This window comes from Macaca nemestrina, chromosome 14, assembly GCF_043159975.1.
Source record: "Macaca nemestrina isolate mMacNem1 chromosome 14, mMacNem.hap1, whole genome shotgun sequence".
NCBI lineage: Eukaryota > Metazoa > Chordata > Mammalia > Primates > Cercopithecidae > Macaca > Macaca nemestrina.
In genome coordinates, this window is record NC_092138.1 from 112494998 (window position 1) to 112522563 (window position 27566).

The following is a 27566-nucleotide window of genomic DNA, read 5'->3' on the forward strand; positions in this document are numbered from 1 at the left end:
GATGGGGGAGGGGGCGGAGATCCGGACTCGCTCCCCGGTCACTGCCCCCTCCATCCCTTTCCCCTCTTTCCGGGCGCTCTTCCCCCGGGCCCATGCCGGGCCCATGCCGGGCCCAGGCCTTCCCCAGGCCCCTTCTCTCGGCTCCTGGCCCCTCCTCCAGGTCTCCTCCCGGAGCTCCGCTCTGCCTGGGTCAGCCTCGCTCTCTCCCGCCCCTCCCGCCGTCCCCGAGTCTCCCCCGTTCCCAGCCCCCTCCCGCCGCTCCCCGCCCCTCCCCCCGGGCCCCCGCCCCCGCTCCGCCCCCGGGCCGATCCCAAGGCCGCCGCTACCGGGAGGCGCGACAGGGGGCGCTGCGCGGGCCCAGGCTGCGGGCGGCGGCGGGAGGAGGAGGCCGAGGAGGCGGGGGCGGCGGCAGGCGGGGGGGCGGGGAGCCGAGCGCGAGAGGGAGCGAGCGGCGAGACAGGCGCCGAGGCTCCAGCGCGCAGCGACGAGCGAGCCCGGGAGGAGGGAGGGAGCGAGCGAGCAGCCCGCGCCGCCGCCTCGCAATCCGCCGCCATCCCGCCGCCCCCGCGCCCGACCGCCGCCCGACCGCCATCGCCCGGCCCGGCCGCGCCCGCGGAACCAGACCAGGTGGGCCGGGGCCGGGGCCGGGGCGCGGGGGCGGCGGCGCTAAGATGGAGGCGGCACGGCCCGGCCGGGCTTTGTCTCCCGCGGCGGCCGCCGGGGGCCTTGAGGCCCTGCCCGACCTTTGTCCGCGAGCGCGGCAGGGCTCAGCCCCCGCCGCCGCCGCTTCCTTCCCGCCGGGCGCGGGGCTGCGGGGCTGGGAGGCCGCAGGGCCTGGGGGCGGCGGGCCCGGGCGCGCTCGCCATTGTTGTGGCGGCGCCGCGCGGCCTCAGTCTCGGGCGGGGTCCGGGGGCCGCACGCCTCCCTCAGGGCTCGCCCGCCAGCCCCGTGCCCCCGAGGCCGGGCCGGGCTGCAGAGGCCGGAGGGTCCCCGGGCCCGCAGCCGGGTCTCGGGGTTCCGGGGCCGGCGTCCCTGCTCCCCGCCCCGCCCAGTTGACGGAGCAACGCGCCCGAGGCGGGATCCTGCGGGGTCGGGCCTTGGGCCCGGGGCTGTCGGCGGTGTTCGCGGGGCCGTTCCTGGCGCGGGGTGGGCCGGGCCCTGGCGGCGCTAAAGTTGGCGGCCGGGGGAGGGAGGCGAGCGACCGCCCAGTCTTGGTGTGAGTGCGGGAACCAGAGGGTTATTTTCGAAATGCTGAATGCTCTATGCTAAAAATGTTTAATAATAAACAGGATGTCGCCACTCGGGGCCTGCCAGATGGGTTTTTTTTTTTTCTCTTCTCTTTTGCCTCCCCCCAACCCCCAAGAGAGAAATTCAGCCCTGTTGAAACTGTGGGTCTCTGAAGAGTGGATTTGCCTACTTAAAACTAAGAGGTGGATTTTTTGCCTCTTTTTCCCTTTTCTTTTCTCCTCCTCCTAAATATCGTGGGAGGTCGGAGCCCACCTTTAGGCAAGAATAGGAGGTGTTTTCAGTGGTGAGCTTGAAGGAAGTGGGAGAAGGGGGGCTGGGCAGTGTGTCATTTGCTAAATGGCTTCCTGGGAGAAATCTTGAAATTAAATGCCTTTGGTTTACAGGACTGTTAAACTTTCCCTAAGATTTTTTTGTTTTCTTTAAGGTTTAGTGTGCATTTGATGTGGCTTTGTACAGTATCATCCAATTTGGCTTTTGTAACCATTCGTATGCGGTCTTAGCATGGTTTCTCCGAATCTCGCTGCGGCCATTTAGTCATGTCTATGCACAGCGCCGTGGTGTAAGGTGGGACTGGGGAGGCCCAGGCATTGGGGTACAGATCCTGCTGCTTTCTTCCCTAAACCTATCACTCTGGGGCTGTCTGAGGCTTTATCTGCATAAATCGGGGCGTGCACTTCCACTTGGCAGGTTTGGGCTACGGTGAAGGGCCTAGCAGAGGGCCTGACACAGTTAGTGGTTCCTCCTACCGTTGTTGGTGTAACTGCTGTCAAGTCCTAGGCAGACATGGGCCCCTTGTGGTGCCACCCATAGAGAGAAACTGTGCCAATGGATGCCACAGGTGCTGGCTTAAGGCATGGACAATACAGAAGGAATTCGAGGCCCAAACATTAGTGGGCGCTTGCTTATACAGTGCTGAGCCTCTAGAGTAGCATTTGGAGCTCTCTAAAGGTTAATAGACACGGAGTGTGTGGTAGTTGGTCAGTTTAAGGCAGGGTTAGAACAGTACGAGATGCTCAGGAAAAACAGACGCCCAAGGAATCCTGCCTTCTGAGGATAACTGCTTTCCTTGGGGATTGGCAAATAATCCTTTGAGAGTGAGTTTCTACTTGTTTGGGCAAGTGTGTCTCTTGGAGCCTGAGCAGCTGGATTCTGGTCCTCATCGGTTACCTTTACAAAGCAAGTCTCTGAGCCTCAGATCTTGCATCTGTAAAATGGGAATAATTATGCCTGCCTTGGGTATCTATTAGGGGTCTTGGGAGCGTCACATAAGATTCACAGTGAATTGTTTCTCTCCATAGGAAGGTGATGAAATGTATGTTTTTGTTATCTGTTTTTCTCCTTCCTTCCTTCCTTCCTTCCTTCCTTCCTTCCTTCCTTCCTTCCTTCCTTCCTTCCTTCCTTCCTTCCTCTCTTCCTCTCTCCCTCCCTCCCTTTCCCTTCCTTTCCCTTCCTTCCCTGCCTTCCTTCTTTTTTCTTTTCTTTCTTTTTTTTGGAGACAGTCTCACTCTGTCGCCCAGGCTGGAGTGCAGGGGTGTGATGGGGTGTGATCTCAGCTCGCTTCAACCTCCGTCTCCTGGGTTCAAGTGATTCTCATGCCTCAGCCTCTGGAGTAGCTGGGATTACAGGCATGCGCCACCACACCCGGCCAATCTTTGTGTTTTTAATAGAGGCGAGGTTTCATCATGTTGGCCAGGCTAGTCTCAGACATCTGACCTCAGGTGATCTGCCTGCCTTGGCCTCCCAAAGTGCTGGGATTACAGGCCTGAGCTACAGCCCCCGGCCTCCTTTCTCTTAATGCTTATTTTTTCCTCTTCTCTTGGTTGGTGGAACTGTGACCTCCCCACCCCAAATTCTATGGCTGGCTAGTGTTTTGCTGTGGTGACTATCACCCATCTGCCTGGAAGCACCAGAATGGCTTAGTACAGCTAGGGAACTCAGCCAGATCTTGGTGTCTGCTGTTTGTTAGAGACTATGGAAGGACTAATGCGAAGAAGCAGGAGACAGACTGAACCCAGTGTTGGCCACAAGTGAGGTACTGAGACCCAGGTTACCTCTCGGCTAAGCATGTTAACTGTTGGCTCTGCAGTGGTTCTGTATTTTAGTGGGGAATTTGTTTTGGTTCATTTTGGCATTCCTGCAACCATCTTGTTGGTTTTTTGGTAAAATGTGGCACCCCCTCCAGACCTCCTAGCTGTGGGACTGAGATGTTTTAGCAGGATCCTGTCATCCTTTGATTTTTCCTTGCTTCCTGCCTCTTGGCCCTTCCTTTTTGTCTGACTTCACTCAGGCCCAGTCTGGCTCTAGACTGTTAGCTGGTTAGTTAGGCCAGGAGACTTCTCCTACGAGCTTCTGCATATCTGTGAATTTTGGTTTTCGGTGGCCCCCTAATGCTGACTGCATGCCCTTACCTTAGCCCCTAAGCCCACTGTGTGGGCGTCCCATCTCGTACAGTGCTCTTGGCCCTCTCCGGCCTCCACTGGGCCCAAATAGGTAAAAAGAAAGCCTGAGGAAGGAAGAGCCAGGAAACCTCGGGAGAGTGGAATTTCAGGAATGGCAAGTCAGAACTGGTTCCAGCATGGGTCCGGTTGCCTTGTGCTTGGCTGAGGGATTTTTGTTGTGCTTTTTTTTTTTTTTTTTTTTTGCCTGTTCACCACTCCTAATCTCTTTTGAATTTCAGTTCTCTTTTTTATCCTGAAGGATTATTTTATTGTACTTTTTTTTTTTTTTTTTTTTTTTTGAGACGGAGTCTTGCTCTGTCACCCAGGCTGGAGTGCAGTGGCCGGATCTCAGCTCACTGCAAGCTCCTCCTCTCGGGTTCACGCCATTCTCCTGCCTCAGCCTCCCGAGTAGCTGGGACTACAGGCACCCGCCACTTCGCCCGGCTAGTTTTTTGTATTTTTTTAGTAGAGACGGGGTTTCACCGTATTAGCCAGGATGGTCTCGATCTCCTGACCTCATGATCCGCCCGTCTCGGCCTCCCAAAGTGCTGGGATTACAGGCTTGAGCCACCGCGCCGGCCAATTTTATTGTACTTTTAAGGGTTTTTTTTTTTTTTTTTTGCCTTGCACAAAGTACTGACTCATGTTGCTAATGGCTGTGGCTGTATGCTGGTTATATGTCTCATTATCCTACCGCTTAAGATCATTTCTGTGTTGGTTTCTATTTCAAACCGGAATAGGCCAGGTGGGTCAATTCATGTATTTCTGAATTCAATAATGAGGTTTCCCTACTGTGAAATCTTGTCATGGGTAGACAGGTACTAAATAGGGCCTATCTATACTAGATTTTAAAACAATGCATTTCTCCCCAAAACCCAAAATTTCCAGCAGACCTTGGGCTTCGTGCTCCAAATGTTGTAATTTTGGTTTTAAATAAATTTCATGTAAGGAGGCAGGGCTAACTAGACTGTCTTCTTTTCAGATCATAACTCGATCTCTTTTTAAGATTATTTCTGGGATTTGTACAGCCTCAGGAAACTTGAGTCTGTCATGGGGACAAAGAAATACAGGCACTGGCTGTGGTGTTGGAGATGGGAGCTACATGGGATATCGTGAGCTTTGTTTCTGGTGAAATATAATTGTTTATCATTAGCTTTTAGGTTTAAAAGGTGCCATTCAGACTGGACCTCCTCACCTGGGAGCTGGCAGACCTGGGCCTTGCCACTGGCGATATCACTGTTTATACCTATGGGTGGCACGTGGGAAATCTCTTTTGTACTGGGAGGGAGGTTTGCCTTAGTGACTTGAGCCAGAAGTTGTGGTTGAGCTTTGTTCTCCGCTGTACGTATTGGTTTCCCGTGTGACCTGGGAAACATCCTTCGTCCGAGCTGAAGTGCATCTCTGAGGTGCTGGCAGCAGCGCTGGTTTGTGGAGCATTGCATGCAGCAGGAGTAGCTGGCGGAACAAAGCCTGTCTCAAGTTGCTGGCGGTCTTTCACATCTTGTACAGGACTTCCTTCCGTTCTTACCTCTGCAGCCAGTTGTGTGGCTTCCATCTGGACCCTCTTCCTCCTTGCCAAGATAACCATCAACCTTTTTCTCTGTGGGGCTGCAGAAGCAGTATTTATTGCATTTTTAATTCACTTGTAAGGCAGTAGATACTCCTTGAGCACCAATAATTTGCCAGGCATTGTACAAGGCCCTTTAAATACATTTTTCTTGTGGTGGGGTGAGGTGCTCATGCGTGTAATCCCAGTACTTGGGGAGGCCAAAGCGGGTGGATTGCTTGAGGCCAGGTTAAGACCAGCCTGGGCAATGTGATGGAAAAAAAAAAAACAAAATTTCTCCTAAAAGAAAAAATTAGTAGGGTATAGTGGCACATGCGTGTAGTTCTAACTACTTGGGAGGCTGAAGCAGGAGGATCACCTGAGCTTGGGAGGTTGCGGTTGCAGTGAGTTGTGATCATGCCACTGCACTCTAACCTGGGTGACAGACTAACACCCTGTTTCAAAAGAATAAAAGGTAGGCCAGGCACGGTGGCTCATGTCTGTAATCCAAGCACTTTGGGAGGCCAAGGTGGGCGGATCACCTGAGGTCAGGAGTTTAAGACCAACCTGGCCAACATGGTGAAACCCCGTCTCTGCTAAAAATACAAAAATTAGCTGGACGCCATGGCAAGTACCTGTGGTCCCAGCTACTCAGGAGGGCGAGGCTGGAGAATCACTTAAACCTGGGAGGTGGAGGTTGCAGTGAGCCGAGATTGTGCCACTGCATTCCAGCCTGGGAGACAGAGTGAGATTCTGTCTCAAAAAAAAGAAACTGAAAAGAATAAATACCACCGGCCGGGCGCGGTGGCTCAAGCCTGTAATCCCAGCACTTTGGGAGGCCGAGACGGGCGGATCACGAGGTCAGGAGATCGAGACCATCCTGGCTAACACGGTGAAACCCCGTCTCTACTAAAAAATACAAAAAACTAGCCGGGCGAGGCGGCGGGCGCCTGTAGTCCTAGCTACTGGGAGGCTGAGGCAGGAGAATGGCGTAAACCCGGGGGGCGGAGCTTGCAGTGAGCTGAGATCCGGCCACTGCACTCTAGCCCGGGCGACAGAGCCAGACTCCGTCTCAAAAAAAAAAAAAAAAAAAAAAAAAAAGAATAAATACCAAAATATATAAATCACTTGTGATCTCACCATCCAGAGCTAACTACAGTAAAGATGCCGGTGTGTTTATTCTGATAATGTCTGTTTTCAAAATTAGAGCAATAGTATATATACGTTGAATACACAGTTGATAGCTTGCTTTTTTCCTTTTTATGTTATAGTGTATTCTTCTGAGTTATTTTTACAATTATACATTTGTTTTTTTTTTTTTTTTTTGAGACGGAGTCTCGCTCTGTCGCCCAGGCTGGAGTGCGGTGGCCGGATCTCAGCTCACTGCAAGCTCCGCCTCCCAGGTTCACGCCATTCTCCTGCCTCAGCCTCCCGAGTAGCTGGGACTACAGGCACCCGCCAACCCGCCCGGCTAGTTTTTTGTATTTTTTAGTAGAGACGGGGTTTCACCGTGTTAGCCAGGATGGTCTCGATCTCCTGACCTCGTGATCCGCCCGTCTCGGCCTCCCACAGTGCTGGGATTACAGGCTTGAGCCACTGCGCCCGGCCCACAATTACACAATTGCTATTGTACAGATATGCCATAATTTATTGAATCCTGCATTACTAGACATTTAGATTATTGTTGCCCTGTTTTCCCTTTTATGAGAAAAGCTGTAGGGAGCATCTTGGCATGTGAGTCTTGGTCCACGTGGCTGATTATCTCCCATACGTGGAATTTCTGGGGTCAGAGGGTTGTAGGCTTGTTCTTCTCTTCTGGACAGGATGGATTTTCTCCTTCAGTCTTTGTCATCTCCCCCTCCAGCCTTGAGCGCAAGGCAGCCACCTTCTTAGTTTTTTCTGTTTTGAGGCAGGGTCTCACTTTGTCACCCAGGCTGGAGTGCAGTGGTGTGATCTCAGCTCACTGTAACCTCTGCATCCTGGGCTCAAATGATCCTTCTGCCTTAGCCTCCCGAGTAGCTGGGATCCTATAGGCATGTGCCACCATGCCTAATTTTTGTATTTTTTTGTGGAGACCGGGGGTTTCGCCATTTTGCCCAGGCTGTTTGTTTTTCTTTTCTTTTTTTCTTTTTTTCTTTTTTTTTTTTGAGACGGAGTCTCATGCTGTTGCCCAGGCTGGAGTGCAGTGGCGCGATCTCGGCTCACTGCAAGCTCCGCCTCCCGGGTTCACGCCATTCTCCTGCCTCAGCCTCCTGAGTAGTTAGGACTACAGGCGCCCGCCACCGCGCCCGGCTAATTTTTTGTATTTTTAGTAGAGACGGGGTTTCACTGTGGTCTCGATCTCCTGACCTTGTGATCCGCCCGCCTCGGCCTCCCAAAGTGCTGGGATTACAGGCTTGAGCCACCGCGCCCGGCCTCTTTTTTTCTTTTTTTTTTTTTTGGAGATGGCGTCTTGTTCACTTGCGCAGGCTGGAGTGCAGCTGTGCGAACTTGGCTCACTGCAACCTCCACTTCCTGGGTTCAAGTGATTCTCCTGCCTCAGCCTCCTGAGTAGCTGGGATTACAGGCGTACACTACCACGCCTGGCTACTTTTTGTATTTTCAGTAAAGATGGGGTTTTGCCATGTTGGCCAGGCTGGTCTCGAAATCCTGACGTCAGGTGATCCACCGCGCCTGGCCACCCAGGCTGTTTCAGACTCCTGAACTCAAGCAATCCCTCCGCCTCAGCCAATCAAAGTGCTGAGATTACAGGCATGAGCCACAGCACCCAGCACGGCAGCCTCTTTCATGAACCACTAGGTTCTGGGGGTCTCAGTCCTGGTTAAGCCGTTTGATGATTGGGTTTCAGGTCTTACTCCATTTACTGGTTTGAGCCTGGACAAGCCTTTTGTCTTAAACAGTTTTTGTTTCTAGGGACATGGAGATGTGGATGCCGCATTGACTCCTTGGGGAGATCCTGGTCCAGTGGGGAGGAGGCGGATACCTCCTTAGGGAGGCCCTGGAGAGCCCCCCACCTAACTTTGATCTCATCCTCCTGTGATTTCTTTTTTCTTTCTTCTTTTTTTTAGACGGAGGTTTGCTCTTGTTACCCAGGCTGGAGTGCAGTGGCGCGATCTCGGCTCACCGCAACCTCCACCTCCCAGGTTCAAGTGATTCTCCTGCCTCAGCCTTCCCAAGTAGCTGGGATTATAGGCATGCGCCACCAAGCCCAGCTAATTTTGTATGTTTAGTAGAGATGGGGTTTCTCTGTGTGGGTCAGGCTGATCTTGAACTCCCAGCCTCAGGTGATCTGCCCACCTTGGCCTCCCAAAGTGCTGAGATTATAGGAGTGAGCCACTGCGTCTGGCCTCCTCCTGTGATTTCTTCGGCGCCCACTATAGTTTCTCTTTATAGCACTTTTCACAACTTGTAAATAGGTGGTTTTTTTTTTTGAATTTTAAAAACTGTGGTGAAGTATATATAACATAAAATTTACCATTTTTAAGTGTACAGTTGAGTGGCATGAAGCACTTACACAGTGTTGTGCAATCATCAACACTGTCCATCTCCAGAACGTTCTCATTTTCTCAAACTGAAACTCTGTTCCCATTAGATGCCATTTCCCCTCTCCCATCCACTGGTGGTGGTCACCATTCTCACCATTCTTTCTCTTTTTTTTTTTTTTTTTGAGATAGGGTCTCCCTCTGTCACCCAGGCTGGAGTGCAGTGGCACGATCTTGGCTCACTACAGCCTCAGCCTCTTGAGTAGCTGGGATTACAGACACACACCACCACACCCAGCTAATTTTTGTATTTTTTGTAGAGACGGAGTTTCACCTTGTTCACTAGGCTGGTCTAGAACTCTTGGCCTTAAGTGGTTCGCTTCCCTCAGCCTCCCAAAGTGCTGGGATTACAGGCGTGAGCCACCGTGCCTGGCCTAGTTTTTGTATATTTCATTGAGATGGAGTTTTGATGTTGCCCAGGCTGGAGTGCAATGGCGCGATCTTAGCTCAATGCAGCCTCTGATTCCTGGGTTCAAGAGATTATCCTACCTCAGCCTCCCGTGTAGCTGGGATTGCAGGCGCCTGCCGCTATGCCCAGCTAATTTTTGTATTTTTAGTAGAGACAGGGTTTCATCATGTTGGCCAGACTGGCCCCAGGTCAGTCAGCTTGTAAGTGGTAGAACGTGGGCTTGAAGGCAGCTGACCCCAAAGCAAGGCTTCCAGTGTGGGGTGCTGCACTGTGCCTGCAAGGGAGAGCCACTCTCCACCAGGAAGAGGGGGAATGGCATTCCCAACTCTCCCAGCCAGCTCTCTCTGAATTCCAGCTAACAATATCCCCCCCCCGCCGCCCCCCACCAAGAGCCAGAGCAGTGTAATTCCAAACTGCATCTCCTCTTGCCAGAGCACAAATCCCCACACTGGGGTGTGCCAGAGCACACCCCTGGAACCCCTGAACCCCTGGAACCCCTGACCTCAGGTGATCCACCCACCTTGACCTCCCGAAGTGCTGGGATTACAGGCGTGAGCCACTGTGCTTGGTCTAATTTTTGTATTATTATTGTTATTATTTTTGAGATAGAGTCTCGTTCTGTCTCCCAGGCTGGAGTGCAATGGCGTGATCTCGGCTCACTATACCTCTGCCTCCCAGGTTCAAGCGATTCTCCTGCTTCAGCCTCCTGAATAGCTGGGATTACAGGTCCAGCTAATTTTTTGTACTTTTAGTAGAAACGGAGTTTCGCCATGTTGGCCAGGCTGGTCTCGAACGCTGAGCTCATGCGATTTGCCTGCCTCAGCTTCCCAGAGTGCTGGAATTACAGGCATGTATAATCCCACGGTGGCAATGGTGAGCCACCTTGCCCTGCCCACCGTTTTACTTTCCTTCTGTGAAACTGAATGTTCAAGTACCTCATGTAAATGAGATCATCCAATATTTGTCATTTTGCGTCTGGCTTATTTTTAGTGTAGTATTTCCAAGGTTCATCCATGTTGTAGCATGTGTCAGAACTAACTTCCTTCTTAAGGCAGAATAATATTCTCGTATTTGCATGTATTTACCAGATTTTATGTGTTCATCCAGCGATGGGCAGCCGCCTGTAGATAGTTTTGTTTTCATGTATTGAATGGTCCTTTCCCCCGGTGGAGGGAGTGAGTGCATCCGGAAGCAGAATTCTGTTGTTTCCCATTCATCACTGTGTGCTAGGTGTCTGAGAAGGGGGTCTCATAGGAGCCCACCCAGAAACCAAGCTCACCTCAGTCTGGGTGTGGGGCAGTCAGGGGAAGGCGTTCTGGAGAATGTAGCTGACTTGAAATAAGCACCTATTGAAAATAGTGTGCTGAGCCCTGGAACATTAAAAATGTGTTCCTATGTGGAAATCAGAAATGTATGGGTCGCAGAAGAGAGTTTGCGGGTCAGCCTGCTTTCCAGAGTGCCGAAGCCCTTTCAGTGGTGGACATTATGCAAGCGTTCTCGTATGGCCAGTGGCCAGCAGGGAGGAGGGCAGAGAATGACTGTGGCTCCGGGAAGCGCGCGTCAACTTCCCAACACACTTCAGGACCATCTCTTTGTATAGAACCATGGGGTGGACTGCTGCAGGACCTACTGGAAAAAGGAGGTCATCTCCAGCGCTCTTTCCATGGGTCCTTTGTGTCTTGCAGAACTTTTTTCAGCAGGTGTTGTTTACATATGGTTCAGAGCTTAAAGAGCAGCTCTGTTCCAGGCCAGGGCAGAAAGCACAGGCTTGTCTGGGAGGGGCATCATCACTCCTGCCTGCCTGCCCAACCGACCTGTCAGTGGACTGAACGGGCCAAGTGTTCAGAAATCCTTGGGGAGAGGATAGTGTCCTGAATCATAATGTGGAATTTTCTGGGTTTTTTAATTTGATAAAACATTAATTACGAAAGTATAGAGTTTTTTTTTTTTTTTTTTATTTTGAGATGGAGTCTTGCTCTGTTGCCCAGGCTGGAGTGCAGTGGCACGATCTCAGCTCACTGCAACCTCCACCTCCTGGGTTCAAGCAATTCCCCGGCCTCAGCCTCCTGAGTAGCTGGGACTACAGGTGCATCTCGCCATGCTCGGCTAATTTTTTTTTTTTGTATTTTAGTAGAGACGGGGTTTCACCATGTTGCCCAGGCTGGTCACGAGCTCCTGAGCCCAGGCAGTCCATCCACCTTGGCCTCCAAAAATGCTGGGATTACAGGCGTGAGCCACTGCACCTGGCCCATACTTTTTTTTAAAAAAAGAATTTTTTTGTTTTGTTTTTTTTTTTTTTGAGACGGAGTCTCACTCTGTCACCCAGGCTGGAGTGCAGTGGCGCGATCTCGGCTCACTGCAAGCTCCGCCTCCCGGGTTCACGCCATTCTCCCGCCTCAGCCTCCGAGTAGCTGGGACTACAGGCGCCCGCCACCGCGCCCGGCTAGTTTTTTGTATTTTTAGTAGAGACGGTTTCACCATGTTAGCCAGGATGGTCTCGATCTCCTGACCTCGTGATCCACCCGCCTCGGCCTCCCAAAGTGCTGGGATTACAGGCTTGAGCCACCGCGCCCGGCCTTGTTTTGTTTTTTTTTAAGTCGGAGTCTCGCTCTGTCGCCCAGGCAGGAGTGCAGTGCCATGATCTCGGCTCACTGCAAGCTCAGCCTCCTGGGTTCATGCCATTCTCCTGCCTCAGCCTCCCGAGTAGCTGGGACCACTGGGATCGCCACCACGTCTGGCTAATTTTTTGTATTTTTAGTAGAGACGAGGTTTCACCATGTTAGCCAGGATGGTCTTGATCTCCAGACCTGGTGATTCGCCCGCCTCGGCCTCCCAAAGTGCTGGGATTACAGGCGTGAGCCACGGCGCCCGGCCTAAGAAAAGAAATTAAAAGCCAAGTGCTTGAAGAGAAATGAAAGCTTCTCCTCAACGTCCCAGGCAGTAACCGTTATTGATAAATTTGCTTTGTTTATCCTTCTAGGTTCAATGCGCATATAAATAATGGCCTCATGTAGGGAAGTTTTTTAAAAAACAAAAATGGAATATACTATATCGTATTGCAATTTGGCATTGTCAAAATATCACAGTCATTTTTCCATGTATATTTTTAAGCATAACTTATTTTCTCTTATTTTTATTTTCAGTAATACTTTTTTTTTTTTTCCTTCCTTAGGGATGTGGGGGTGGGTCTCGCTATGTTGATCAGGCCTGTCTTGAACTCCTGGCCTCCAGTTGTCTTCCCATCTTGGCCTCCAAAATTGCTAGGATTACAGGTGTAAGCCTCCACACCCAGCCATTTTTCCATATTAATGTGAACAGACCTGCCACACTAAATGTTTTAAAATGTTAGATTTTTAAAAAATATACAAGTGTGTATAAGAAGAAAAAATCATTTGTAATCTGATGGTTTAGATATTCCCAATTGACTTTTTTTTTTTCGGGGGGGAGGGGGTTATGAAGTTTTGCTCGTCGCCCAGGCTGGAGGGCAATGGCGTGATCTCGGCTCACTGTAGCCTCCGCCTCCTGGGTTCAGGCAATTCTCCTGCCTCAGCCTCCCTAGTAGCTGGGATTACAGGCATCTGCCACCATGCCTAGTTGAATTTTTTGTATTTTTAATAGAGACGAGGTTTCACTATGTTGGCCAGGGTGATCTCAAACTCGACCTCAGGTGAGCCACCTGCCTCAGCCTCCCAAAGTGCTGGGATTACAGGCATGAGCCACTGCACCCGGCCCCCAGTTGACTTTTTAAAAAGAAAATTCAAGTTGCTCAGGGAGGTATAAAGGCTTTTCCCCACTCTCTCTGAAAAGAAACCACTGTGAGAAAGTTCTTGGGATTCCTCCCAGAAAAAACCCCACATTATCTGCATGCACGTTTGTATTCAAGCATGCTGCTGCCCTTTCACGTGATAAAATGTCTCATCGTGCTCCCTGACAGCCACGCAGACGGATTATGTCGTCTGTTTCAGCAATTGCAGAGAGTATTTTGTGGGTGTACTTGATTTAACCTGTCTCCTACTGGTGGACATTTGGGCTATTTGTAGTTTTGGAATATTATACAATTTTGGTAAAACTGTACCAGATTTGTTTTCAAAAACATACAATTTGTCTATAAGCATATAAGTGTGAGTGTGTGGTTCGCAGGGTGGACTCTTCAACTCAATCGCTTTTTGGTAAGAATTCTGTCAAATTTCTCTTCAGAAAACATTGTATCAGTTTATATGTGTGAGCCTATGTTTCTGGACTATGGGCTTTTCTAAATGAACAGGCTATTTGGATTGTTTTGGGTGTGCACATTTTCCAATCAAAAGCCACTCTTTGCGGCTTTGTGGTCAGCACAGGGTCTGATGTTTGGGTGAGCTTGGGCAGGCAGTGATCAGACACAGCAGCTCCGTTCACAGCGCAGAAGTGGCCACTGGAGGAGGTACTCTGGGTGTCGTTAGGTGAAGGCCACTGTGGGAACTAGAAGGAGGCGATAGACGCAGGCAGCCAGGTCTAAGGTTGATGTTCTGTATCAACTAAAATGATGGTCCTTGCTGCCTGTTTTCTTCCAACTGTTATACACTGGAGCCTGGTGCATAAAATTCAGAGACGGCGTCCATTTTAAGTTTTCTCATAGCCCCGTGTTTCACAGCCCTTGGTGGTTTTGTCGCTGTTAATATTCATCGCTGTTGGCGCTTTTGCAGCTTGTGATAGTGGCTGTTGTGCACATCTCACTTCTTGACTCAACCTCTTGGCGCGCCACCCCTCCTGCCCCCCACTTTGGTTTAGTTCTTCCAGGAGATCACACCAGTGGTTGAAGTGACTGAGAAATGAAGTGCTGGAATGCCTGGGTGGTGGTGTTTCATCAGGCTAGGCTGGCAGGGGTTTGTGCTCTGGCAAGAGGAGGTGCAGTTTGGAATTACGCTGCTCTGGCTCTTGGCGGGGGGCGGCGGGGGGGGATATTGTTAGCTGGAATTCAGAGAGAGCTGGCTGGGAGAGTTGGGAATGCCATTCCCCCTCTTCCTGGTGGAGAGTGGCTCTCCCTTGCAGGCACAGTGCAGCACCCCACACTGGAAGCCTTGCTTTGGGGTCAGCTGCCTTCAAGTCTAGCTTCTACCACTTACAAGCTGGCTGACCTGGGGCCAGCTTTTAAATCTTTTTGAATCTCCGTTCTCTTCCTCTGCAAAATGTGATAGTAACACCTTCATAGGACCTGGGAAGGGATTCAGAGGGTCGTGTGCTACAGAGTTGATAGGGTACCTGGCACAAGGCAGTAGTCTCTCCATAGACCGCAGCTATTAATGGTTCCTGGATTCAGCCCTCCCTGGGGGCGTCGGGGTTTGGAGCAGGCAGGCTTTTGTACACTTGGGGCTTGTTTGTTACCTAGGTGTTGGGGTTTCTAATTGTGTGCTCAGCACTGTGCTACATGCTAAATATTTGGACCCATAGCACATTGCCCTCACCTCCTGGAGCTCAGTCACCTTAACTAGCAAGGGCCTCCCATTGGCAGGTGCATCGGGGCTCTTTCTTCCGTCCATCTCTCCACATTGAACACCACTGCGGATGTCTGTTCCCACGAACAAGGGCGTTTAATAGCTGGCAGCTGCCCTGTGTCTAGTCTGTTCTATTGTGTTCTTGGAGAGTTTCAGGTAAATGTGTTGGAAGGAATGAAGGTAGGCATGTTAAGGCAATTTGTGGGTTCCAGCTGCAAGGGAGACTGCTGCTCGGCCAGCAACGGCCCTGACTTGACCTCGGGCTGACAGGAGTATTCCTTTTAGCCACTTAGACCTACCTGCTGTGAGGTAGGTCTTGAACAAATCATCTCTTTTGCTCCTTTAAGTCTCAGTTTTCTTATCTGCCAAGTGGTTATGGAACCTGTCTCATAGCATTGCTGCAAAGAGTGGCGTAATTTCTGGGATACAGTTGGTGCAGTGTAGGAAACCTAGTCAACTTGGAACAGTATATGGTGTTTATACTATGTTGCTCAGTTCACTGAGATCTTAAAAACAATGTAACAGCTATAATACAGGGGTGTAATAGTTACAATACAAGCTTGCTACAAACATCAAGCTCCAGAAGTGCACAGAGTAGAAAGTGAAAGTCATTCCTTTTTCCTTGCTGTTTCTTTTTAATATCAAGAGAGGACTGCTGTCTTAAACAATTGTTTTTAACTAAGGGAACTGTTTTAACTGTGCATATGAATTCTAAACCTGAAGTGACCACTGGAAGGTGGGACGTGTGACTGTTTATAGGTGACCGTAATATAAGCAAAGACATCTCATGTGTCTCCTTAGTTTGGTCACTTCAGCTTTTTAAGGGGAGAAAAGGCCATTGTAATTCTTTGCACACCCTGGATAAATCATAGTGTTGTATTGGTAAAGTTCAGCAGCGGCATAGACTTGGTTTAATTAACAAGCGCTGCTTCCAGAGATCCCACAGCTTTACAATTTGCTGTTGACATGGTTGGAGGGTGGGGGAAGGGGAAAGGTGGGCATGCCCTTAGCGTAATGAGGCAGTGCAGTCTGATGTTTTAGGAGCTTTGCGGGAGATGGTGGGTGGGGGAGGAGAGTTGTGAGTGTAGGGTTTTGGGTGGGGTGAGGGGTCTGTGGGTAAGGTGTTTATAACGTGTGTAGTTTATTTGCAGTGAGGGCGCATGCTCCCCTTTCCCACCATTCCGAAGTCACAGCTTGGCATACCTGGGAATGCCCTTGGGGTAGTAATCCCTGGCCCTTATTTTGGGTCTGCCGTTTCTTCCTTTGTTACTTTAGAACTGGCTTCGTCAGCCATTGTCCTGGGTTTCCTCTAGTGTCTGAGGCTTGGAGGAGAAATCATGCACGGCTTCTGGGGTCCAGTCCTTTGGCCTTTGCTGGAGATTATTTATACCAACCCAGCCCTTTTAGCCCCCACTTCAGTATTTTTGGATTTATTTAATTTCATCAAAGAGAAAGTGCCTTTGTCGCGGCTGAGTTGATGAACCGTGTCTGTAGCAGCAAACACCCGAGGGCGTGTGGCCCAGCTCTGAGAGGTTGCGGTCGAGTGAGGAGGGCACCGGTCGAGTGAGGAGGGCACCGTGTGACGCTGGTTCTCACTTCACCTCTGGGCCTCTGTTCCCTTATCTGCAAATAGGGGGTGATAGTAAGGACAGCCACCTCAGTGGTGGTTAGGAGGTTGCTCTCCCCAGCTGTAATGTTTATTCAGGCAGCCCGATGGAGTATTTCCTCATGGGGTGATGGGAGGCTTTGCATCCAGGTTGGAATGGTTGCTAAGGAGTCCTTCGGTGCTTCTGGTGATAGTCATTGGTGGCCCTAATCCGCGTCCTCCAGCTGAGCTGTGGGAGTGCCACAGCTGGAGGGGGTGGGAGGAAGAGGATGGGTTGTTGTGAGTAGGCTGTGTTCTCTACCTGTCTGGGCATTTGCTGCCGAAGGGTGTCTGACTCCCATGTAATTTACATAATGAGAGGTCTCGGGCCTTGCTGGTTACTCTGCGTGGGGTTACAGCTTTCAACTCTTTCTTTTCTTTCTGTGGACACAAACGAAAAAATGTGCTTTGCAGAGATGCCAGGTTGTAAAGAAATATGGGCCCCAGCATGTAAAGATACATGTACTGGAGTGTTGGTTATGGCATTATTTGTGGTGGGACATGTCCAGTTGGACATTTCCATAGGGCAATGGGTAAATAAAATGCGATGCCACTGTGTAGTGGAATGCTGTGTAGGTATTAAAAAGAATGAGGTCGATCACTCTGTGTATTTTTATCTTTTAATTTTTAAGTCCGAACTAAACAGAACTATGTATATTTTTAGAAAGATGACCACTAGATAGAAAGAGAAGAACCCAGGTTGAATAATGTAGTAGTTTCCTGCATTTGTAGAGAAGATCATGACTGCTTGTATGAATGTGTGTAAGCCTGGAGGCTGTCCACCAGTGTGTTAACACTTTACCTTTTGAGTTGGATTGTTTTCTCGGACACATTAGTATCTTGTTTTTTTGAGACAGAGTTTTACTCTTGTTGCCCAGGCTGGAGTGCAGTGATATGATCCTGGGTCACTGCAACCTCCGCCTCCTGGATTCAAGCGGTTCTCCTGCCTCAGCCTCCAGAGTAGCTGGGATTACAGGCACGCGCCACCACACCTGGCTAATTTTGTGTTTTTAGTAGAGAGACAAGGTTTCTCTATGTTGGTCAGGCTGGTCTTGAATTCCCAACCTCAGGTGATCAGCACGCGGCCTCCCAAAGTGCTGGGATTACAGGCATGAGTCACTGCGCTCAGCCACCTTTTTTTTTTTTTTTTTTCTCAGATGGAGGTTTGCTCTTGTCGCCCAGGCTGGAGTGCAATGGCACGATCTTGGCTGACTGCAACCTCCACCTCCTGAGTTCAAGCGATTCTCCTGCCTCAGCCTCCCAAGTAACTGAGATTACAGGCATGTGCCACCACGCCCGGCTAATTTTGTATTTTTAGTAGAGATGGAGTTTCTTCATGTTGTTCAGGCTGGTTTCAAACTCCCGGCCTCAGGTGATCCGCCTGTCTCGGCCTCCCTAAGTGCTGGGATTACAAGCGTGAGCCACCGTGCCTTACAGGTGCCTGCCACCATGCCCGGCTAATTTTTGTATTTTTAGTAGAGATGGGAGCTCACCATGTTGGCCAGGCTGGTCTCGAACTCCTGACCTCAGGTGATCCGCCCATCTCGACCTCCCAAAGTGCTAGGATTATAGATGTGAGCCACTGCACCCTGGCCACATTAGTATCTTTTGAATTTGTCTTACTGAATGTGTATTAGTAACATGTATTGATTACAAAGATAATAACAAAGGTAACTTGCAGGCGTTTCAGTACAGTGGAGCCTGTGGGGGCTGGGCTGGGCTGGGGCAACTGCTTTGTTGGTGGCTCTTTTCCTGGTGCCAGATCAAACCTCCTGTGAGACAAGAGCTGCTCCAGGCTTCATATTCCACGCAGACCCATCCAGTGTGCCCTGGCTCCTGGTATTGGGCCCCAGTAGTTCCCGTGAATTTAACTAGCTCAATCGTCTGTCTCTGTTGATGTGTCAGTGGCCCTCAGAAACTGCTTTGTTGATCTGGTTAGAAGGAACAATCCAATACAAATGCTGTCTCCGATTTACCTTCTTTACTAAATCAGATTGTACAATAAAGAACACAGATTTTGGTTGCATTTTCAGAGTACTTCTCATTTGTGAATTCACCATTATTTGGAGGTGAAAAAGGAAGGAGTAACTGAAAGAAGGCCATGTATTTCATGTCCATGAAATTTGCCAGGTCCTTGTTAGATTTTGACACCAGAGAGGGAGGCCTTTGTATAGCACATCTGTCCAACTGTTCATCACTCACTGTGTATTGAAATCATCTTCTTCCCCGCCTCCCTTGCTGAATTAACCGCATCTTTGAAAGGGGAGGTAGGCAGGAACTTGTGGACTGCAGGTGGGCTTTCCAGCCAGAGTCCTCTTCAGGCTTCAACCCAAGCCTGCCTGCCTGTGAGCTAGATGAGGAGGGGCTCCAGGTAGACCCTGTGGGTGAGGAACCCAGAGCTGGTGCAGACTCTGGGGGCGTGGGATGCTATATTAGAGTAAAGATACCAGTGCTAGCGCCAGCTCACACCCCACCGCAGGCCAGGCCTGCACTTCACATTCACCTCAGGTCCCCAGGGGCGCTGGCAGGGCCAGGGAGTACTGTGGGCAGGTGGGGCCATTCTCTGGGGCCCACCACATGGGCCTCCCAATCATGGCAGCAGGCATCGTTCTTCAGTGTGTGACACTGCCTAAGTAAATCTGGGTGTCAGATCACCCTGGGTTTAGATTCAGGTTTTTTAGACTCACTAACTGGATGATAGTGACCTTGGGCTAGTTATTTAACCTTGTGGAGCCTTCATGTCTGTAAAATGAAAGTACTAATACCCTTCTCTGAGTGGTTTATCTATTTTGTTTTTTGTTTCAAGGAACTAATTTTATTCATTTTTTTCTTGTGGACCTCACCTGACTGAAGGAGCTCCTGTTCTTAAATGCAGTTTTATGCAAATGTATTTATTACACTCCCTAGCTCTCTTCAGGCTTTTTCTTCATTGTTTCTGCTTTCCCTTACTTTCACTTGCATTGTTTTTTTTTCTGATTTCTTTTTTTTTTTTGTTGAGACGGAGTCTTGCTTTGTCGCCCAGGCTGGAGTGGAGTGGCCAGATCTCAGCTCACTGCAAGCTCTGCCTCCTGGGTTTACACCATTCTTCTGCCTCATCCTCCTGAGTAGCTGGGACTACAGGCGCCCACCACCTCGCCCGGCTAGTGTTTTGTATTTTTTAGTGGAGACGGGGTTTCACCGGGTTAGCCAGGATGGTCTCGATCTCCTGACCTCGTGATCCACCCGTCTCGGCCTCCCAATGGGCTGGGATTACAGGTTTGAGCCACTGCGCCCGGCCTTTTTTTCTGATTTCTTAACTTGGATGCTTAATTTATATTTCTTTTTTTTTTTTTTTTTTTTTTTTTTGGTTAGGAATTTGGTTTTTAGGATATTTCCTCTGAGTACAAATTTACTTTTGCTTTGAAAGTTTCTTACGGCCTGTAATCCCAGCAGTCTGGGAGGCCAAGGCAGGCGGATCACCTAAGATGAAGAGTTCAAGACCAGCCTGGCCCACATGGTGAAACCCCGTATCTGTTAAAAATAAAAAAAAATTAGCCGGGTTTGGTGGCACGCACCTGTAATCCCAGCTACTTGGGAGGCTGAGCCAGGAGAATTGCCTGAACCCAGGAGGTGGAGGTTGCAGTGAACTGAGATCGCGCCACTGCACTCCAAGCCTGGGTGACAGAGCAAGACTCTGTCTTGGGGCGGGGGGAGGGGGAAGAAAGTTTTGTTATGTAGTGTTCTGTTTCTCATGTGTACTATTTTCTAGACATTTTGCAGGTGTGGTTTTGAATTCCACGTAAATTCAAAAGTTTTTTAGTAGAGAGTGTTAGGTTTTCCACCTGTTAGGGTTATTCTTATTTCTACTTTCATCACGTCTTGTTTTATTGCACTGTTGTCAGTTTTACTTTACAGAATTTGGGATTTTTCTTTTCTTTTTTCATTTCTCTTCAGACAGGGTGTTGTTCTGTCACCCAGGGTGGAGTGCAGTGGCACAGTCGCAGCTAACTGCAGCCCCAAACTCCTGGAGTCATGGGAGTCCCCCAGGTAGCTGTGATCCAGGCATGTGCCATCACGCCCAGCTAATTAAAAAAAATATTTTTTTTTCTGTAGAGATGGCGTCTTGCTATGTTGCCCAGAGTGATCTCAAACTCCTCACCTCAAGCGATCCTCTCCCACTTTGGAGTCTCAGAGCATGGGGATTACAGGTGTGAGCCACTGTACCTGGCCTGGATTTTTCTTAAAGTCTAATATAGTCTCTTTTAGAACATGTTTGCTCATCTACATTGACCGTCTCTATCTTGATGGGCTTGATCTACCAAGGTGGACAAGCTTCTGTTTTTTCTAATGTTTGTACTTTCATTGTGGGTGGTCCCCTTGGCCCTTTTAAAACTACCCTGCTCTGCTGCTTGCTCTTTTGTGTCTGTCTCCTTTGATTCAGCAGTTTTTTTTGTGCCTTTCATCTGTATGGTTGTATATGTTTATTCTTATTGTAGAATGGTTTTTGGTTATGTGGATATAATATTTATCCATGTGACAGACTAAGCTCATTTCCATAGTTCTTCCAAACAGTGCTGCCACTGGCTTGGCCTTCAGAGCTTGTGTGTGCGTGCATGTGCACGCTGTTGGGTACGTACCTAGGTACGGAGTTACTGGGTCATGGGTGGGCATATGGTGGCTGCATGGGCAGCTGCCAGCTCTCAGTGATGGCGCCAGGTGCACGCGGGTCATCTTTGCTCTGCTGGCGCTGTACAGATGTTGCTTCTTTGCAAATTAACCTCTAGATGCCATGTAATTCTAGTGAAAATCCCAGCAGCTTTTCTTTTGTTTTAGCTGTTTATTTCAGAAATTGACAAACTCATTCTGAAATTTATATGAAAATGCAAAACGGCCAAGAATAATCAAAGCATTCTGTCTCTCTCTTTTTTTTTTTTTTTTGAGAAGGAGTTTTGCTGTTGCTCAGGCTGCAGTGCAGTGCGACGATTATAGGTCACTGCAACCTAAAACTCCTGGGCTCAGGAGATCCTCCAGCCTCAGCCTCTGGAGTAGCTGGGATTATAGGTGTAAAAAGTAAAGTAGAAGTTTCATTTTAAAGATTTTCCTCTTCATCTGATTAGGAATAAATAGTAACTTCTTTTAGAAGCAAAATTTATTTAAAGACCTGTGCTAACATTCTTAAATATCTGCTAGCTATAGTAAACAAATTAATGTTCTTTATACTCTTAGCTCCTACAATTTAGCCTAAATATTTGCCCTGGCATGCTTATACTGGTCCAAGCAAGCATTAGGTCATAGCCTGTTCCTTTTCCTTATTTGAAGGTGTTTTTACCTTTCTTAGCATTCCACAAGTTACTTCCTCCTTCCTTTGTTCTCCTCTGCCTTTGCCTCTTTTATAAAGTTCTAAGTTGCTAGCCAATCAGGACAAATACAGAATGTGAAGTCCCATTCCAGCCAATGGAAACTGAAAACAGCAGTAGGGTGGACGCATCAGGTTATAAATGACCTTGTCTCCTTTGTTCAGTGTACTCTGTCTCCTTTGTTCGGTGGCAAAACTGCTAGCAAATGTTCCCTTTCTGCAGAAAGTATAAAAATGGCCTTGCTGAGGAAATTTACGTTCAAGTGCCGTTTCTTTACAGCACCGGGGAACAAGCATTTCAAACAGGCATGCACCAACACACCCAGCTAATTTTTAGTGGAGATGTACTCTCACTGTGTTGCCCAGGCTGGTCGCAAACTCCTGGCTTCAAAAGATCCTCCTGCCTTGGCCTTCCAATGTGCTGGGTTAAGGTGTGAGCCACCTCACCTGACTAATCAAAGCATTGTTTTTTTGTTTTTTTGTTTTTTTGGTTTGTTTGTTTTTTGAGACGGAGTCTAGCTCTGTTGCCCAGGCTGGAGTGCAATGGCCGGATCTCAGCTCACTGCAAGCCCCGCCTCCCGGGTTCACGCCATTCTCCTGCCTCAGCCTCCCGAGTAGCTGGGAGTACAGGCGCCCGCCACCTCGCCCGGCTAATTTTTTTTTTTTTTTTTTTTTTTTTTTTTGAGACGGAGTCTCGTTCTGTCGCCCAGGCTGGAGTGCAGTGGCGCGATCTGGGCTCACTGCAAGCTCCGCCTCCCGGGTTCACGCCATTCTTCTGCCTCAGCCTCCCGAGTAGCTGGGACTACAGGCGCCTGCCACCTCGCCCGGCTAGTTTTTTGTATTCTTTTTAGTAGACGGGGTTTCACTGTGTTAGCCAGGATGGTCTCGATCTCCTGACCTTGTGATCCGCCCGTCTCGGCCTCCCAAAGTGCTAGGATTACAGGCTTGAGCCACCACGCCCGGCCGCATTCTTTTTCAGACAGAGTTTTGCTCTTGTTGCCCAGGCTGGAGTGCAGTGGCGTGATCTCGGCTCACTGCAACCTCTGCCTCCCGGGTTCAAGCGATTCTTTGGCCTCAGCCTCCCGAGTACCTGGGACTACAGGTGCCCACCACCAAGCTGAGCTAATTTTTGTATTTTTAGTAGAAATGGGGTTTCACCATGTTGAGCAGGATGGTCTCAATCTCCTGACCTCGTGATCAACCCGCCTCGGCCTCCCAGAGTGCTGGGATTACAGGCATAAGCCACCGCGCCTGGCCTTAATCAAAGCATTCTTGAAGAAAAACAAAGCTGAAGGACATATCCTACCAAATATCCAGACTTTATAAAAGCTACAGTGATTAAGACAGTGCAGTGTTGCCAAAAAGATAGACAAATAGGCTGATTGGATGGAACAGTCTTGAAACAAACTGCACGTCAATAGTCAGTTTATGACACATGACAAAGAGAAAAGATGGCCTTTTCAGAAAACGTACTGGGAGATCTGAACTCTCTCCATAAGGGAAAAAAATGAAACTTTTATCACAAATCATATTCAGAAATCAGTGTTAGGTACATCATAGATGTAAACATGAAAGATAATAAAGCTTCTAGAATAAAACATAGAATATCTTCATGGTTTTGGAAAAATCGGACACAGAAAGCAGTAATCAAAGTAGAAAAATTTGATACATTAAAGTTTGTATCTTTTGCTTTTTACATTGCTCCAAGAAAATGCAATCTATACTAATTTCTAATTTCCTGGAAATGGTAGATAATCCATCCTGTTTGTTCCTCCAGAAGCCTCCATCCTGCTCTTAGCTCTTACCAGGACTGTTGCCCCTCTGGCCCATGGTTGAGCTTCTTTTTTTTTTTTTTTGGGACGGAGTCTCTGCTGTGTCGCCCAGGCTAAAGTGTAGTGGCCTGATCTTGGCTCCCTGCAACCTCCGCCTCCCGGGTTCAAGTGATCTTCTGCCTCAGCCTCCCAAGTAGGTGGGACTACAGGCGTCTGCAACCACACCCGGCTGATTTTTGTATTTTTAGTAGAGATGGGGTTTCACCATATTGGCCAGGCTGGTTTCAAACTATTGACCTCAGGTGATCCACCCGCCTTGTCCTCCCAAAGTGCTGGGATTATAAGCGTGAGCCACCGTGCCTGGCTACCATCTTGGGCTTCTGTTGGTTGTCATTCCGGGACTTGTTTTTGTCTCTCCACTTGTGGTCCTCCTGGGTCCTGTTTGTATTGGTTGGATAATTTGGACATAATGACAGCAACCATCTTTTTTTTTTTTTTTTTTTTTTTGGGAGTCAGAGCCTCGCTCTGTTGCCCAGGCTGGAGTACAGTGGCACTGTCTTGGCTCACTGTAACCTCTGCCTCCTGGGTTCAAGTGATTCTTCTGTTTTCAGCGTCCTGAGTAGCTGGGACTACAGGTGTACACTACCACGCCCAGCTAATTTTGTATTTTTAGTAGAGACGGGGTTTCACCGTGTTGGTCAGGCTGGTCTTGAACTCCTGACCTCAGGTGATCCACCCACCTCAGCCTCCCAAAGTGCTGGGATTTTCACGCCCGGCCAACAGGAACTATCTTAATAAGAACTATTCATTGACTCAAGTAATTGCAAGTCTGGAAGTAGACAGGTTTGGGCTTATTTGGGTGCACCCATTCTGAACCAGTCCTTAGAACCAGGGCTGGGCTTCTCTTAGGCCAGGTCCCCCTCCCCTGGGGCTGGGTCTGGGTCAGCCTCCCTCAGGCTCCATCTGGAAGGAGGAAGGGAGAATTAACTGCTGGGTAGGCAGACAGGAATGCTCCCAGTGACATTACCTGTCCCTGGGTTTGCTCTCTTGTTAAAATCCTGTTTTGAGTCCTTATGTAAGTCTGAGAAAGTCTTTTTCTGTCCCTACACTTGACTTGGTCAGCTGAGTATTGGATTCTAGATTGAAAGTCATTTCCCAGAGAAGATAGTGATGCTGCTGAGAAGTCTCCATCATGGTTGCTCCTGAGAACTCACTGCCATTCTGATTGTTCCTCCCTGGGAACTTTTTTGGAAGAGGGATGACTTTTAGAAGCTTTTAGGTTCTCAAACTGTATCCCTAACATTCTGAGATTTCACATTGTACTTTGTGTTCTTTTTATATCCATTGTTCCGAGCACTTGGTGGGCCTTTAAAGTCTTGACTACTTGACTACTTCAACTCTGGGAATTATTTTTGGCATTTTTTACTTGATAATTTCTTTCTCTCCTTCCCCCACCCCACCCCCATGTTTCTGGGACTCCTAGTTAAATCTGGACTCCTGGGTTAATCCTTTGATTTTGGGGGTAGGATGTGACTGGCATTTATCCCTTCGCTAATTTTCTGAGATTTGCTTGGCTTGCTCTCCCACCTCTTCTTTTTGTTTTGTTTTGTTTTTGTTTTTGTTTGAGGTGGTGTCTTGCTCTGTTGCCCAGGCTGGAGTGCAGTGGCGCGATCTCAGCTCACTATAACCTCTGCCTCCTAGGTTCAAGCGATTCTTCTGCTTCAGCCTCCTGAGTAGCTGGGGTTACAGACGTGTGCCACCACGCCTGGCTAATTTTTGTATTTTTAGTAGGGATGGGGTTTCACTGTATTGGCCAGGCTGGTCTCTAACCACTGACCTTGTGATCCACCCACCTCGGCCTCCCAAAGTGTTGGGATTACAGGCGTGAGCCACCACGCCCGGCCCCTTCCACCTCTTCTAATTGGACTATTTTACTTTAGAATAGTTCAGGTGTACATAAAAGTTGGAGTTCCCATATGGCCTACTCCCAGTTTGCCCCCATTATAAGCATCTTACTTTAGTACAGTGTATTTGTCACAACTAATGAACCAGTATTGATATATTATTAACAACTAAAGTTTACGCTTTATTCAGACGTTCTTAGATTGTACCCAGTGTCTTTTTTTTTGTTCCAGGACACCACATTAAATTTAATCATGTCCCCGTAGTTTCCACTAGATTGTGACAATTAAGTTTTTGACGAGCATGACAGTTTTGAGGTGTTTGGTAGATCACATATTTGGTAGAATGTTCCTCGATTGGGATTTGTCTGATGCTTTCTTCATGATTATCCTGAGGTTGCGGGGTTTGGGCTATCACATGCTTAATTCTAACTAGGGTGATTCTTGTTTCCTACTTACCCTTTAAGGGGGAAAAAAAACACATGTTTGTTTCATGGGTGTGGTGTCTTCTCTTGATTTTCAGAGGATATTAATTTTATAATACATATTTTTAATCTTTGATCTCTGGCACTCTTTCTTCTGTTATTTTGTCTACTTATCTGGTCATCTCTCAGATACCTGTGATCTCGGGCACACAACTGATTGGAAATTGGGTGGACTCTTCAGTGTGGGTGCCTGGATGGGAGGCTGGCCTTTTCATTTCTTGAGTCCCATGTTGTGGTGTATATAGGTTTTCTTTTTCTGGGGCTGGTGTTTCAAGAGAAGACTCCCTTGTCTTTGCCTGGGGAATGGAGGGTGGTGTGGTGTTTGTCTGCTGCCCTCCTGTGATGAGCAGCAGAAGTGGGGGGCCTGAGGCTTCCGAGGTTTGCCACTCAGGTTCTCTCTCCGCTTTTTTTTTGGGTCTCCTTTCCCCACCCCTTCCCCCTCTGACCTGGTGTTCTCAAGTCGAGACTTCTCTTGTTTAATGTATCCAGTGGGGGAGGGAAGGGGCTGTGGGTGTCTAGCTGTTGCACTTGCAGCCTTCAACCAGTCCCCCCACATCTGAGTTCCCACCTTCCGCTTTCATGCAAGTTGCCTGCCACCTCCTAGGACCTCCTGAGCCTTCTGTTATCCTGGGTGAAGGGAGGTTTTCCCCTCTGCAGTCCTCATGTTGTGGCATCTTTCAGTCTGTTAGATCTGTTCATACTTGTGCCCACTCTTTGCCAGAACTGTCCCTATTGTTTGGGTTTCCCATTTTCATTTTCGGGGGTTTTGGAAGGATGAGCTCTACAAGCCTTCAGTCTTTCTGCCATGTTTAACCAGAAGCCCCCTGTATTCTAAATAGTGTGTGTGTGAGTTGGATGGAATTGAATTAAGGGCCATCTGTGGGATGTGTGTGTGTGGAGATGTGTGCACAGCCCTCTTTATGTACATGGGTGTGGGAGTACTTTTGTCTGAGCACAACTCGGCTGTCTTTTCCCCATGATCGAGCATGGCTGTCTTTTTGTGTCAGAACCTCAAGAGCTGCCATTTGGTGTGGTGGCTGCAGAGCATGGTGAGGCCTAGAGGTAAGGCTGGTTTTGATGTCTAGTCATTGGCACAACCTTCTTACACATGTGGAAGGTGAACTTCTCTGTCCTTCTCTCCAGACGCCTTGAGAAGGGGAGCCCAAAGCCCTGGAGGCAGAGAGTTCAGCCAGCTGCAGGGGGTGATGGCGTAACCCCCACTGTCTCCTGAATTCCTCTGTGCCAAGGAGCATTGCATCAGGGTGCTGGTGGTGCACTTGGGGATCATCATCTCTTCCTTCTAAAGCAGCTCTCTGTCCCCACTTTGTCACTGAGAAAACAGTAAGTGCAGGAGGTGCTATTTGGCCCCTGGCCCCCTCTTCCTTCTGGAAGCTTGTGTGTAGAGAAAGCTGCTGCTTGCAAAGGGGGTTCATCCTCTGTAGGGAATGTTTGCCCCAGAGTGTTTATCTAGAGGTTAGGTGGGAGTTTAGATTCAGCGTTGGTTATGATCTGGTGGGTGATAGAACCAGTCTTGGTTTTTTTACCCCCCTGTGTTTTTTTCCATGAGTCTTTGTGAGGACACAGGGTTTAGGAAGGTGGGGAGGAGTGCTTTTTCCTGGGCTGAAGGAAGTCACTTGCTGCCAGAGACAGACCAGCCTGATTTGTCCTCTTCTCTTGCGCCCAGATTCCAGCTTGCTCCAGGTGACGTCATTCCTACAGGGGAAAGGCTTTGGGTGTAAACAATGGCGCTGCCGGGCAAGCCAGGGACAGCTGC

At 49.0% G+C, this 27566-nt stretch overlaps 1 protein-coding gene across 17 annotated transcripts in view; it reads left to right on the forward strand.

Annotated features, from left to right (window-relative positions):
• Window positions 1–27566, forward strand: part of LOC105464051 (proline rich coiled-coil 2B) — a 133393-nt gene that overhangs the window by 25977 nt on the left and 79850 nt on the right. For 8 of the 17 annotated variants that reach the window (XM_071078453.1, XM_071078467.1, XM_071078464.1 and 5 more), the window contains exon 1: window positions 477–627. The exons of 4 other annotated variants lie outside the window; for them this stretch is intronic. The gene's annotated coding sequence lies outside the window, so the exon portion shown is untranslated. Of the gene's footprint in view, window positions 1–469; window positions 628–1201; window positions 1217–14795; window positions 14811–20471; window positions 20487–24421; window positions 27134–27566 lie in introns of those variants that run through there. 5 more of the 17 variants (XM_071078454.1, XM_071078457.1, XM_071078462.1 and 2 more) reach the window with 5 other exon arrangements.